General features: G+C 50.8%; 1 pseudogene; it reads right to left on the bottom strand.

Annotated features, from left to right (window-relative positions):
* Positions 1 to 6343: 6343 nt before the first annotated feature.
* LOC103665173 lies at positions 6344 to 12530 on the bottom strand (annotated as a pseudogene).
* Positions 12531 to 13662: the final 1132 nt, after the last annotated feature.

Raw genomic sequence — 13662 nt, 5'->3', positions numbered from 1 at the left:
CAATAAATGCAATTTGTTTGGTCAAGGAAATCAACCAAATCTTGGTTTAAGCAGGAAAGCCCAATCTATAAGACTTTTTTGATGGTTAGACACAATCCTTGTAGCTTTATAAATCTCAGGACTCCCTCTAGTGTCCATGTGTGTTCAAAGACCTGATGATTCAAAAATAAATCACTTTGGTGGCTCTAGTCTAGGACATCTTAGGAAGTCATTTGCCAAAATACCAAGACAATCATTATTAGCCCGTTCTGTTATCCCTGTTAGTTGGCTTATAATTGTCAGGTTATGAAAAAAAAATTGTCAGGCTATGTTACCCTATCTTTGGATCGGAAAGTATGCTCAGCGTTCCTCTGGTTGCATCGTAGGTCCCAACACCGAGGTGTATAGTAAAGAAAGGCCTGGAGGTCAATGTGGGGAGGGGTGGGAAGGGCCTGAGGGGGCAGGAGCCAGTCTGCTGGAGTCACAGCTAGCCCCAGGTGCTGTGTGTAAAGCCCTGCTTCTGGATCACCCTCTTAGACCTCCACACCTGGTCCCTACCTGGGTATCTGCCATTCCTGGAACCCAAGGCAATCAGACACTGGATCACTGCGGTAGGAGCAGGGTTCCAGGAGGCGCCAGTTATGGTCTGCCTCATAGTCCTTTTCCGGACCTCTTCTGATACTAGAAACCAAACCAGACTGGCTTAGGTTCTCAAAGTGTGGACCTGGGACCAGCTGCATTGGCAACACCTGGGAACTTGTGAGAAATGCAAATTTCAGGCCCTACCCAGGACCTACAGAATGAGAAACTCCAGGGGTGAGGGCCTAGCACTCTGTTTTTTAACAAGTCCTCTAGCAGGATTTTGCTTTTCAGAAAAAATCAGGCTTTGCTCTCTCTGTTTCAACACGTAGTAGCTGTACCTTCTGAATGGTCAGAAGTCAGGACACTTTCTTAACCAGGAAGCACCTGGCGCCTCAGTCAGCTTAGTCTGAACCCAGGCCTGGCCCAGGCAAAGACACTCATGTCCTGGATTCTGAGCCATGTTCACTCGTGCCAGGTGTCCTTTGGGTTTCTACTCATACTCAAATGCAGCTCACCTGTTGTCTCTTTTATGAGGTTTTGGGACTCTTGGTCAGAGTCCACCAAGCACGCGTGCAGGTTGCACTTAACCATTTGTATTCACGTTTCCTTACCCATCGAAATGCAAATCAAAACCACTTTGAGATGCACCTCATTCCAATCAGAATAGCTAGTACCAAAAAGACAAGAGCGGCACCTGGCGGGCTCAGTGGGTAGAGCATGCCACTCTTGATCTCAGGGTTGTAAGTTTGAGCCCCATGTTGGGTGTAGAGTTTGCTTTAAAAAAAGGACAAGTGGGGCGCCTGGCTGGCTCAGTTGTTAAGCGTCTGCTTTCAGCTCAGATCATGATCCCAGAGTCCTGGGATGGAGCCCCTCGTCGAGCCCCACATCCAGCCCCACATCCAGCCCCGCATCCAGCCCCACATCGGGCTCCCTGCTCAGTGGGAAGTCAGCTTCTTCCTCTCCCACTCCGCCTGCTTGTGTTCCCTCTCTCGCTGTGTCTCTCTCTGTCAAATAAATAAAAATCTTTAGAAAAAAAAAAAGGACAAGAAATCACAAGTGTTGGCGATGATGTGGAGAGAAGGGACCCCTCATGCATTATTAGCGGGAATGTAAATTGGTGCAGCCGCCACAGAAAACAATATGGAAATTCCTCGAAAAATTAAAATAGAACTACTGGTAATTCCACTTCTGGGTATTTTTGCTGAATAGTTTTTGACAATTGACTCAATCTCCTACCTTGTTATACATATATTCAAGTTGTTTTTTTCTTCTGAGTCAGCTTTAGTAGTTTGTGCCTTTCTACAAATTTGTCTATTTTATCTAAGTAAATTAATATTTTGGCATGTAATTGTTCACCGCAATCTCATATAATTCCCTTTATTTCTGTATGGTCAGTCATAATATCCCCTCTTTCATTGCTGATCCTAGTAATTTGAGTCTTTTTTCTCTTTCTGGGGTTTGTTTGTTTTTTGTGAGTCTAGTTGAAGATTTGTCTGTTTTGTTGATCTTTCAAAGGATCACATGTAATTTAGTTTTATATATTGTTATTTTATTCTTTTCTCTATTTCATTAATTTCCATTCTGCTTTTTACTTTTTCCTTCCTTTGCTTGCTTTTGGTTTAATTTGTTCCTCTTTTTTCTTTGACTTAATGTAGAAGTTAGGGTAATTGATTTGAGATATTTCTTTTCTTTTTCTTTTTTAGCGAGAGCGAGGGAGCGTGCACATGTGTGTGCGGATGCACGCAAGCATGTTGGTGGGAGGAGGGGCAGAGGGAAAGGGAGAATCTTAAGCAGGCTCCATGCTCAGTACTGAGTGCAATGCAGGGCTCAATCTTGCAACCCTGAGATCACGACCTGAACCAAAATCAAGAGTCAGACACTTAACCGACTGAGCCCCCCAGGTGCCCCTGAGATGTTTCGTTTTTAATATAGGCATTTACAGCTATATATTTGCCTCTCAGCACTGCTTTAGTAATATCCTCTAGGTTTTGGTGTGCTCTGTCTTCATTTTTGTTCATCTCAAAGTATTTTCTGATTTCCATTTTGATATCTTTTTGACCCTTTGATTATGTGGAAGTGTGTTGTTAAATTCTTTTTTTTTTTTTTAATGATCAAATATCTTTTGTGTGTGTTTTTTTTTTTAAGATTTTATTTATTTATTTGACACAGAGAGACAGCCAGTGAGAGAGGGCATACAAGCAGGAGGAGTGGGAGAGGAAGAAGCAGGCTCCCAGCGGAGGAGCCTGATGTGGGGCTCGATCCCAGGACTCTTGGATCATGCCCTGAGTCAAAGGCAGACGCTTAACGACTGCGCCACCCAGGCGCCCCTACTAGCGTTTTTAAATCTCCTTTTGTCTAGTGAGTATATCTACCCCAGCTTGCCTGCTTGCTTGCTTGCTTTTTAAAGAATTATTTATTTGAGAGGGAGAGAGAGAGAAAGAGAGGGTGGGGAGAGCCCGAGGGAGAGGGAGAGAGCGTCTTAAGCAGACTCTGCATTGAGCGTGGAGCCTGAGGTGGGGCTGGATCTCACAACCCTGAGATCACAACCTGATCAGAAACCAAGAGTCACATGCTTAACCAACTGCACGACCCAGGCGCCCCTCACTCCAGCTTTTCTTATGGTTGTTTGCCTGACATAAATTTTTCTATCCCTTTAATTTTTTTTGAAGATTTAATTTATTTGAGAAAGAGCACAAGTGGGGGAGCAGAGAAGAAAGGGACAGAGGGAGAGGGAGAAGCAGGCTGCTTGCTGAGCAGGGAGCCAACTCGGGGCTCGATCCTAGGACCCCGGGATCATGACCTGGGCCAAAAGCAGTCACTTAACTGACTGAGCCCCCCAGGCACCTCCCTCCCTTTAATTTTAATCTATCTGTAGTTGAATCTCGAATGTGTCTACTGCAGACAGCATAGTTGGACCTTGTTTTGTTTTCAGGCCAACAGTCTGCACTTTGAATGATTTATTTAAGCCATTTACATGTAACGTTAATATTGATGCAGGTGGATTTATGATGTCATTATACTTCTTGTTTTTTTGTTTTCCATGTTTCCACTCATTCCTTTTTTACTGATTACTTTTTATTGAGTATTTTATATGGTAATATTTTAAATATTTAATGATTTATCACTCTATTTTATAGTTATTTTTTAAGAGGTGCTTTTTGTCATTTTTCTACATTTTCTTTGTTTAAATTTTTAAATTTTTACTTATTTTTTTATTTTTTTAAAGATTTTATTTATTTATTTGACAGAGAGAGACAGCCAGCGAGAGAGGGAACACAAGCAGGGGGAGTGGGGAGGAAGAAGCAGGCTCCTAGTGGAGGAGCCTGATGTGGGGCTCAATCCCAGAATGCCAGGATCACGCCCTGAGCCGAAGGCAGATGCCTAACGACTGCGCCACCCAGGCGCCCCTTTACTTATTTTTTTTTTTAAAGATTTTATTGGGGTGCCTGGGTGGCTCAGTCATTAAACATCTGTCTTCAGCTCAGGGCGTGATCCCAGGGTCCTGGGATTGAGCCCTGCATCAGGCTCCCTGCTGGGAGCCTGCTTCTTCCTCTCCCACTCCCCCTGCTTGTGTTCCCTCTCTCGCTGGCTGTCTCTCTCTCGCTGTCAAATAAATAAAAATAAAATCTTAAAAAAATAAATTGAAAAATAAAAAAGATTTTATTTATTTGAGAGAGAGAGCACAAGCAGGGGGAACAGCAGAGGGAGAGGGAGAAGCAGGCTCCCCACTGAGCAGGAAGCCTGATGTGGGGCTTGATCCCAGGACCCCGGGACCATGACCTGAGCTGAAGACAGCTGCTCAACTGACTGAGCCACCCAGGTGCCCTGGCATTTTCTTTTTTTTTTGAAGACTTTATTTTAATTGATTTATTTATTTTAAAAATATTTTATTTATTTATTTGTTTATTTGAGAAGGGGAGAGAGAGGGAGAGCACAAGTGAGAGCACAAGAGCAGGGGGAGGGAGAAGCAGAGTCCCCAATGAGCAGGGAGCCCAATGCAGGGCTCGATCCCAGGATGATCCCAGGATGCTCAGGATCCCAGGACAACACCCTGGAGCAGAAACTCAATGCCTTCCCTCCTCTCAAGTCCCAACCCATCTACCCACGGAGCACAGGACATCCCTGAAAGACAGGTATCTGTTACCTCTTCCTCCAGGCCAGGCGGTGGTCACAAACACAGCACCTTCTCTCCATCGCTGTCTGGATCCCCACCTGCATAAGCACCTGTGCACCAGGGCTGTTGTCTGCTTGTTGGCCAGGCTTGACTTAGGCACTGACCCCACCTGCAGCTCAGCCTCCTCCCTCCCCTAGCCCTGAGCCAGCAGCTCCTAACCAGAAAGCACATCAGAAAGCTCAGGGGACCCCCAGGCCCAGTGTAGAAAAAGTGGGCTCTAACAGGGTCTGTACTTGACCTGACTCAGGAACCCCACCCCATGTTTACAGCAGCCTGTTCTTGCCCTCCACCCTCATCCCCAGCTCAGGTGCCCAGGCTGCACTTGGCCTTCCCTGCTCCTTCTTGGCACACTTGTACCTGGAATCACAGATCTTTCCCAGGTGTGCTTGGCTGAGGCTGCCAGCGCCTTCCTGCCCCGATCCTAGCAGGGGCTCCACCAGGCAATGCAGGCAGCACCTACTGCAACCTTCTTGTAAATGGGGGGTAGGGGATTCTTGAGACCCCAACCCTGAGGCTGTCTGTCCACGCTCTGCACCCTGAGATTGTCCCTGCCACCACCTCTCCACCACCTCCCACATGGAAACACCCCTGGAGGAGCCCTGCTGAGCTTGAGAGTGGAGAGAGGGAGGGACAAGCTCAGAGCAGGGAGCTCCAGCCCCAACTGCCCAATCCTCACCCAGCGCAGAGAGAGGCCATGCTCACCATTTAAGGGCCCCAGTGACCCTGGCTTTGAGCAGGGCTAAGGGTGTAGACACACACATGGCTCCCAGCCCTTCTCAGCACTCTGACTTCCAGCTCCTGTTACAGAAGCTTGTCATCCCCTCCGATCTCTGCAGAGGGAGACATGAGGGGCCCCATGTCCCAGGAGAGCCCCTCCCATCCCACCCACTGCCCGGCTTTCTCCCCTGGGCTCCGGCAGCTGCTGGTGATGTCTTGTTCTTGGAGAAAGGACACACACGATGACAGTAAGAAAAGCAACAGCAGCAGCGGCAGTCAGATGGCGGTCGTCCACGCTGGTGTGCTAGGGCCTTTCCAGGAGAAGGGTTGTATTAACCTGGGCTCCCCACGACCATGGGCTGTCTCTCTGGTCCCCACCCAGGCTCCTGACCCGACCAGAGTCAGAACCCCCTCCACAGTCACCCCAGGCTCACGCGAGCACAGGGTGTGCGGTGTGGCTCCCTATGGCTTCCATGTAGCCAGTGAACCTCTGCTCCTCCCCCTGGGGAATCCTTATGGCCTCCCCCATGCCAGTAGGTCCCATTCCCACCAGGCAGGACTCCCTTCAACTGCTGGGCATCCTGGCTCAGGGCTTCCTCATCCTGAAGCCTGGTCAGGGAGCTATTCCCCGGAGAGAACTGGAAATCCCAGCATATTAGGCTGGCCATGCCCTCCAAGGCCTGGCTGAAGGCCACACTCACTGTTGGGGGAACTGGGGAGAAAGCACAGAGCCAGTGAGGCACATGGCTGAGACCTGCTCCCCTCTAAGGGAGACAGAGAGAAGAGGGCTGCTCTCCTACCTGACGTTCCCCTTCCCTGGTTCAGTTTTCTCTAGGAGTGTCCCCTGTCTCCCTGGAGTATTGACACTGACAGGATTCAGATCAGTGGTTGTTGGTGTTTTGTTTTGTTTTTTAATTTTATTTATTTATTTATTTAGAAAGTGCATGAGTAGGGAGGGGCACTGGGAGGGAGAGAGAGGGAATCCCAAGCAGACTCTGCGGAGCAGAGCCCCTCGTGGGGCTCAATCTCACAACCCTGAGATCATGACCTGAGCTACAATCAAGAGTTGGATTCAACCAACTGAGCCTCCCAGGCAGCCCTGGGAGGATTCGCTTCTGTCCCCACGTGCTTGGTATCTCTATCCTTTATCCAGAGGTTTTAAAAGGACAGGCAGATCACAATACAAAGTGCCAACAGAACATATGTGCATCCCATAGGACAGGGAGGGTTTCCTTGGACAGGGTTATGGGGGAGGCTCAACAGGTCTGGGGGAGAAGAAGGCCTCTGCCCCAGGGTTGAACCTTTTTTGCCCAAGAAGCCCATCCAGGACTCCAGATATTTCTGCTGCTTCCACAAAGCTCTCCTTGCACATGGGCTGAGGAATCCTGGCTTTGAGAGCCATCTACATCCCAGGCTTCTTGATTTCCACAACCGAGGTTGGTGTGGAGGACCAGGGACCTGTCCATCCATGGGTATTCAAGTCACAGGAGAGGAAGATATCCCCATCACAGTGGAAGTGCCTGAAGACCCTGGAGCTGTTGTTTTCTTGGATCTCCCAGTCCCAGATCTCCTGGAGGGAATGCAAGCCGGCCACCATCCATCAGTGACTTCTCCTGTCCTGTGTCCCTCTGCCTTCCTGCCCCAGTGACAAACTCTGGCCTGCTCTCCTCCACGTCTTCCCTGTGCTGGCTCAGTAATGGTCCATGTAGGCTGAAGTCCATAGACCCTCAGTCCTCACCCCTGCCCCCAGGCAAATCCAGGGAAAGAGACAGGTCCCTGCTCTCTGCCCTGAGCTTCCCTGGGAAGGGTCTCCCATCCCTCTTGCTCTGACCCCACTCTCACCTCTTCTCGGCAGGGCCAGGATGTCTGCCAGACTCATTCTGAGTTCCTTCTCGGTGTCTCTCAAGTCCTCGGTCTCTGTCCTCCACATCTCAGGTCCCAAGATTGCTTCTGCCCCTAGTCCCGGTGACTCTGCCACATCTTTCTTGTTGTCATGGTGCAGGAAGGCCTGACCATCCAAGTGTCTTTCAGTGAAAATTCTCTGATGCACAGATTCATCCTGGGACACCACCGTGAGGTTACAACAGAGACCGTGGGCTCCTGGGCAGGGAGGAGACCACAGATGAAACTGACTCCTGGAAGTAACTGCATGTCTTATGTTTCTCAGAAAAGCTCAGCTGTCCTGAGCTGCTTGAAGTATTGAACATGCAGAAAATGCACGTGTACAAGGGACAGGAAGGAGGCTTTCCAATGCAGGAAGAGAGGAAAGGGGCAGGAAAGAAAGGGAAGAAGGAGTGGCAGGAGGCGCGGAGCTGGGCAGACACGCAGGACAGGATCCAGGAGAGGGACACACGGGCTCCTGTGGGTAGGTGAAGGTGAGGAGGTCAAGGGGAGAGTCTGGCCTGCAGGGACCAAGGGAGGGGCAAGAAGGCCATGGTGAAGGAGAGGTCTTGTCAGCAGGGAGGGAGGGGCAGTGGGGGGCCTGATGTTGATTAATCCACGTCCGGACGCGCTGTGGTGCACAGGCAGGTTACGGTGGGGTGGAGAGCTGGGGCTGCTGCCTGTGGTGAAGGCTGATCAGAGAGGGGACAGGGCCAAGGGAGGGCGGGGCCCTGAGACAGAAGGGCTGTGGGGGGTGATGGTAGGCACAAGGGAGCTTAGGGTGGGCCAGTGCCCCTGGGGGACTGCAAGGTGTGGGCCTAGGCCCAAGGGGAAGAGTGGCACAGAGTCCCCAGGTGGGGATGTGCTGAACCTGCCAGTGTACCCTGGGGAGAAGCAGTAGGCAGGGGTTTCAGAGCAGCAGGGCAGGGAGTCCAAGGGTAGTTTTTATTAGAAAGAAGGGGGATGAAAGAGAAAATAGAATCAAAACACCATGGTCAATTCCTTGGAGAAGGATCTGCATGGTTAGGTTGGTACTGGAGGGGGGGCAGTTCAGACCCCCAAAAAGGGCTGGGGGGGCATCCAGCACAGGACAGGCAGGCTGGGAGAAGGCTGGCTGTAGGGAAAGTGACAGAAACAACCAGTTTGGGGACTAGGTGTCGGGAGTGAGGCCCACTTGGGTCAAGGAACCAAAGGATCTGGGCAGTTGGACCTGGAGCAGTTTTCTGGTCAGTGGCGGAGAGGGGACAGCAAGAGACAGCAGGGGAGACCACTGCTGAGGGTCTGGGAATGGGGGACTGCGTGCCCTGAAAGAACTTAATTATAGGCTGACAGGAGAGGAGGGGGCATGTATTGAGAGCAGGGAGGAGGGCTGCTGACTTGAAGGGCCCCATGGGAGGAGCTCCTGAGAGAGGAGAGCCTGGTGAGGGCCAGGCATGTGGGCAAGTGGTATGAGCAGGTATTTAAAAATTGCATCAAAAAATAATAAAGTACCCAGGAATAAACCCAACCAAAGAGGTAAAAAGCCTATACTCGGAAACTAGGAAACACTGAAGCTGACACAAACAAGTGGGAGACAATCCATGCTCGTGGACCGGAAGAACAGTATTGTTAAGATGTCTACACCACCCAAAACCAACCTACATATTGATGCAATCCCTATCGAAATACCAACAGCATTTTTCATAGAACTAGAACAAGCAATCCTAAAATTCGTATGGAACCACAAAGACTGAATAGCCAAAGCAACCTTGAAAAAGAAAAGCAAACCTGGAGGCATCACATTCCAGACTTCAAGTTATATTGCAAAGCTGTAGTCATCAACAGTATGGTACTGGCACAAAAACACACACACAGATCAACGGGACAGAGTAGAAAATCCCAGAGTAAACTCACAGGTATATGATTAATTTGTCTTTGAGAAAGCAGGAAAGAACATGCAATGGAAAAAAAAGACTGTTTATTCAAAAATGATGTTCGGAAAACTGGACAGCAACGTGCAAAAAATGAAACCGGACCATCTCCTTAAACCATACACAAAAATGAATTCAAAATAGATTAAAGACTTAAACGTGAGACCTGAAACCATAAAAATTCTAGAATAGAACTCAGGCAGTAATTTCTCAGACATCAAGCACAGCAACATTTTTCTCAGTATGACTCCCGAGGCAAGGAAAACGAAAACAAAAATAAACTGTTGGACTGGATAGATCAAAATAAAAAGTTCCAGCACAGCGAAGGAGGAGCCCACAGAACAGGAGAAGACATCTGCAAATACCATATCTCATAAAGGGTTACTATCTAAAATTACAAAGAACTTATACAATTAAACAAAGAAAAAACAAATATTCCAATTAAAAAATGAACAGGAGACATGAACAGACATGTTTCCAGAAGACGTCCAGATGGCCAAGAGACACGTGAAAAGATGCTCAACATCACTCATCATCAGGGAAATGCAGATCAATACCACAATGAGACATCACCTCTCACCTGGTCCTTTTCAGCCCATGGGAAGAAAGTATCATGTTAGAGGCCTGGGACAGGGCTGGGCCATGAGATCCTAGAGGAAACTCCTAGTCCTGGTCCAAAATGAAGTTTCCAGCATTGTGACTGAAGACCCAGGACAGGATCAGGAAACATGAAGAAAGAGATGTGGGGTCATTGGGGCACCTGACTTGCTGGAGGTCTGTCCTCAGCAGGGACCTTCCTCTCTGTCCTGTGACAGTTGGGAATCAGGTCTCCATCACCAGAATTACCAGGATGAAAATGTGTCCTTCATTTTCACAAGTGTTTGCTACACTGAGTGTTGGTGATCAGCTCCAGAATGTGCAAGGCCACGTGTGAGGACGGTACTTCCCAGTAACAAGGCACGATGATCTCCTACCTAGGAAACCCACCAGTGGGACAAGAAAACTCAGATCCCCCCGCTCTGTTCCCTACCTGAGCGCTTCTTCCTCCAGATCACAGCTCCAGTCACCACAGGGACCACAAGAACCAGGACAGCAATGATGCCCGTGATGAGGATGAGGATGGTGGGCTGAGGCAGCGGCTCTGGAAAGGGAAAGGAAGGTGAGGGGCCCAGACCTGTAGCCTTAGTCCTCATCTTGCCAAAATTCTCCACAAGGTCTCTGGTTTCTCTGAGAAGAGACTATACACTGAAACCCTCCTTACCCCGTCTCTAGGTGAGGGGCTCAAACAGCCCCTCATGCTGCACGTGGCACGTGTATCTCTGCTCCTCCCCAGAAGGCACCACCACAGCTGCCCACTTCTGGAAGGTGCCATCTCCCGCAGGCCTGATCTCCACAAGCTCTGTGGCCTGGGTCAGGTCCTCCCCACCCTGCTGCCAGGTCAGGGTGATCTCTGCAGGGTAGAAGCCCAGAGCCCAGCATCTCAGGGTGACATCATGGTCAGAGATGGGGTGGCGGGTCACATGTATGTTGGGGGGTTCTGAGGAAGAATCAGGAAATCCGCGCTTTGATTTACCTTTATGGGGCACTGAAACAGCAGTCATGTGACCATCCTGAGGATGGACAGGGCCAGTGGTTTGGATGGAAGAAGCAAAAAACCCAGAAACCAGTGTAGTCTAAAGGATCTCCAATTCCTTGAAAAGTCCTAGAATCAGGGACAGAGCCTTGGGTAGGACGCTGCAGGTCTAAGGGGGAGAGCACACTAAGGGTCCTGACTGGGGACAGAGTGAATGAGTCAGAAAACCTGGAGTCAGAACTCCAAAGATGTTCTCGGATGGAGAACAAGGACTTGAGAGGTTAGGTCATGGTTCACGAGGTGGCTGCCAGCGTGAAATGGTACTGCTGATGGGTTATTTCAGGGATGGTCTCCCTCCCGGGAGAGACTGGATTTCTCAACTGCCCTTTAGAGAAATCGGCCCTCTGGGTGAGTCACTCTCTTAGGAATACGAACACCCAAGGGGATCTCCCTCTCCCCATCCGTGGGAGGGGCGGTGCTGACACTGAATCCATTTTCCCTTCCTGGCGGGAAGCCAGGCCCAGTGGAGAGGAGATCCGGGAGGCCGCGTGACCCCGGTACCTGCGCGCCGCAGCGTCTCCTTCGCGTTCTCCAGGTGCCTGCGGAGCCACTCCGCGCACGCACCGTCCAGATAGTTCCCGTAGTGTTCAGCCTCACCTGCCGCCTCCCACTTGCGCCGGGCGATTTGCGCCGCGGTGGCCGCCGCGGTCCAGGAGAGCAGGTCGTCGTTTGGGACGATGTAATCCGCGCCGTCGTAGGCGAACTGCTCATACCCGCGGAGAAGGCGCCCATCAGGCCCCTCGTCGCAGGCAGACATCCACTGGAAGGTGTGAGACCCTGGCCCCGCCCCCGCAGCCCGGCCGCAGCAGTCAGCCCCGAAAACCCTCCCCGCCCCGACTGGCGAGCCACTAAGTCCAAACACAAAGTAGACCCGCTTAAAAGTTCCCGCGAGCTCTTCCCGGATCTGGGCACGAGTGGGTCCCGCAGCCTCAGGGTGGCGCTCGGACCTGGATAGTTGGGGTGACCCCCGGCCCGGTCAGTGGGGATGGGGGTCGTGACCTGGACCCGGGCCGCGTCGCTCACCGGCCTCGCTCTGGTTGTAGTAGCCCCGCAGGGTCTGCAGGCTCACTTGGAAAGCTTGTGCGTTGTGCTTGAACCTCCGCGTCTCCGGGTCCCAATACTCCGGCCCCTCCGGCTCCACCCGCGGCGCCCGCGGCTCCATCCCCGGACTCGCTGCGTAGCTGTCGAACCGCACGAACTACGTGTAGTGCACGTAGCCGACTTCCACGTACCGGGGCTCCCCGCGGCCGGGCCGGGACACGGCGGTGCCCAAATACCGCAAGGAGTGCAAGCCTGCGGGCGCAGAGGGGCTGAGACCCCGCCCGACCCTCCTCCCGCCGCGGGGCCCGGGGCGCAGGTGGAGGCGGCCGGGAGGGCGGGGGAGGGGGGGAACCGAGTAGGGGAGAGCAGGACGGAGGCGGGGAGGGACGGGGGAGCACAGGCCGGGGCTGGGCCGGGGGCGGCTGGGGGTCTGGGGCGGGGGCGGCGGAGAGGCCCCTTCCGCGGGGGTCCCGCGTCCCGGCCCGGCAGTCCCCTCGCTCCCGCCCCGCAGAGGCCCTTTCTTCCCGCCCCCGCACTCACCCCCCCAGGTCTCGGTCACGGCCAGGGCCCCCGACAGCAACAGGAGGAGGGTTCCGGGGCCCATGGCCCAGACCCTCAGGGTTTGAGGAGTAACTGAGTCCTAAAGGGCTGGTAAGGACTTTAGAAGCTGGATCCGCGGTGCCGCTGATTGGCTTCTGCAAAAACCCGATGACCAATGAGAGTGCGACCTGGGGTCGCGTCACGAGTATCAAGGCTGGATACTGAGGCAGGTTGTGAGACCGAGAGGCGAAACCAGGGAAATGGGGACTCCCCAGTACTGCGCTTCCGCGCCCCAGACACCGCTTAGGGTCCTGAGGCCCGGAAAGGCAGGCCCAGGGACGTGGGCCTTTACCCCGACCCTTCACCTACTGCACAGCGCGCTCTGTGACTGTCTCCCTGAGTCGTGGCTCAGGAGCTGTGTAAGTGATTCTCATTTTGTTCCCAGGGTATCTGTACAGTCTCACATTACTGAGGACCCCAAGGGTATTTTTGTGTATGTGGGTTGTATCTATCAATATTTACCGTAGTAGGAATAAAACAGGGTCAAACATTTATTAATTCGTCTAGAATCATATTAATAACCCCTGGCATGAAAACAGAAATATTGTTTTTATGAAAAATAAAAATAACTAGTGCCCCAAATAAACAGGGTAGTGAGAAGAGTGGATTTTGTTACATTTTCCATTTTTGCAAGTCTCTTTCTTTCTTCTCTGTCTCATTAGAAGACCCCTGAATGTTCAGATTTGTTTCTGCATTTATTGAGTTATTTTGGTTGAAGTATATGAAAAAATTTACAGCCTTGTACAAATATTGAGAATATTATGTTTCATAACCTTTTCAGAGAATTCTGGATATTCATCTTTGATACTGTATTCAAACTACACAAGTTGTGCTTTCTCTAAGGTTACTTGCAAAGTGGAACCTGAAATAGTATCATTGACTGTGTCCTTCTCTGTTACATTAAAATCCACAGGCCCAGCCTGCACACTGAGTGGATCTTGTACTAATGCATGATTTTTTTTTTAAGGGATGTGTTGTTTCACTAAGTTATATACATGTTCCAGTGTTGATGAGATTGAGCCAAATTATCAAAAATTCACGTTTATTTCAATATTACTCCCAATCCCAACAGGAAAGTTTGTGGGTACTGAGAAGCTGTCAAGCTTCTGGTAGATCACAAGTTTTCCAAAATTCTGATTTTCTTT

The sequence above is a fragment of the Ursus maritimus genome, unplaced genomic scaffold (assembly GCF_017311325.1).
Source record: "Ursus maritimus isolate PB19 unplaced genomic scaffold, ASM1731132v1 scaffold_30, whole genome shotgun sequence".
In the NCBI taxonomy this organism is placed as follows: Eukaryota; Metazoa; Chordata; class Mammalia; order Carnivora; family Ursidae; genus Ursus; species Ursus maritimus.
This window is presented reverse-complemented; position numbering and strand designations above follow the sequence as displayed.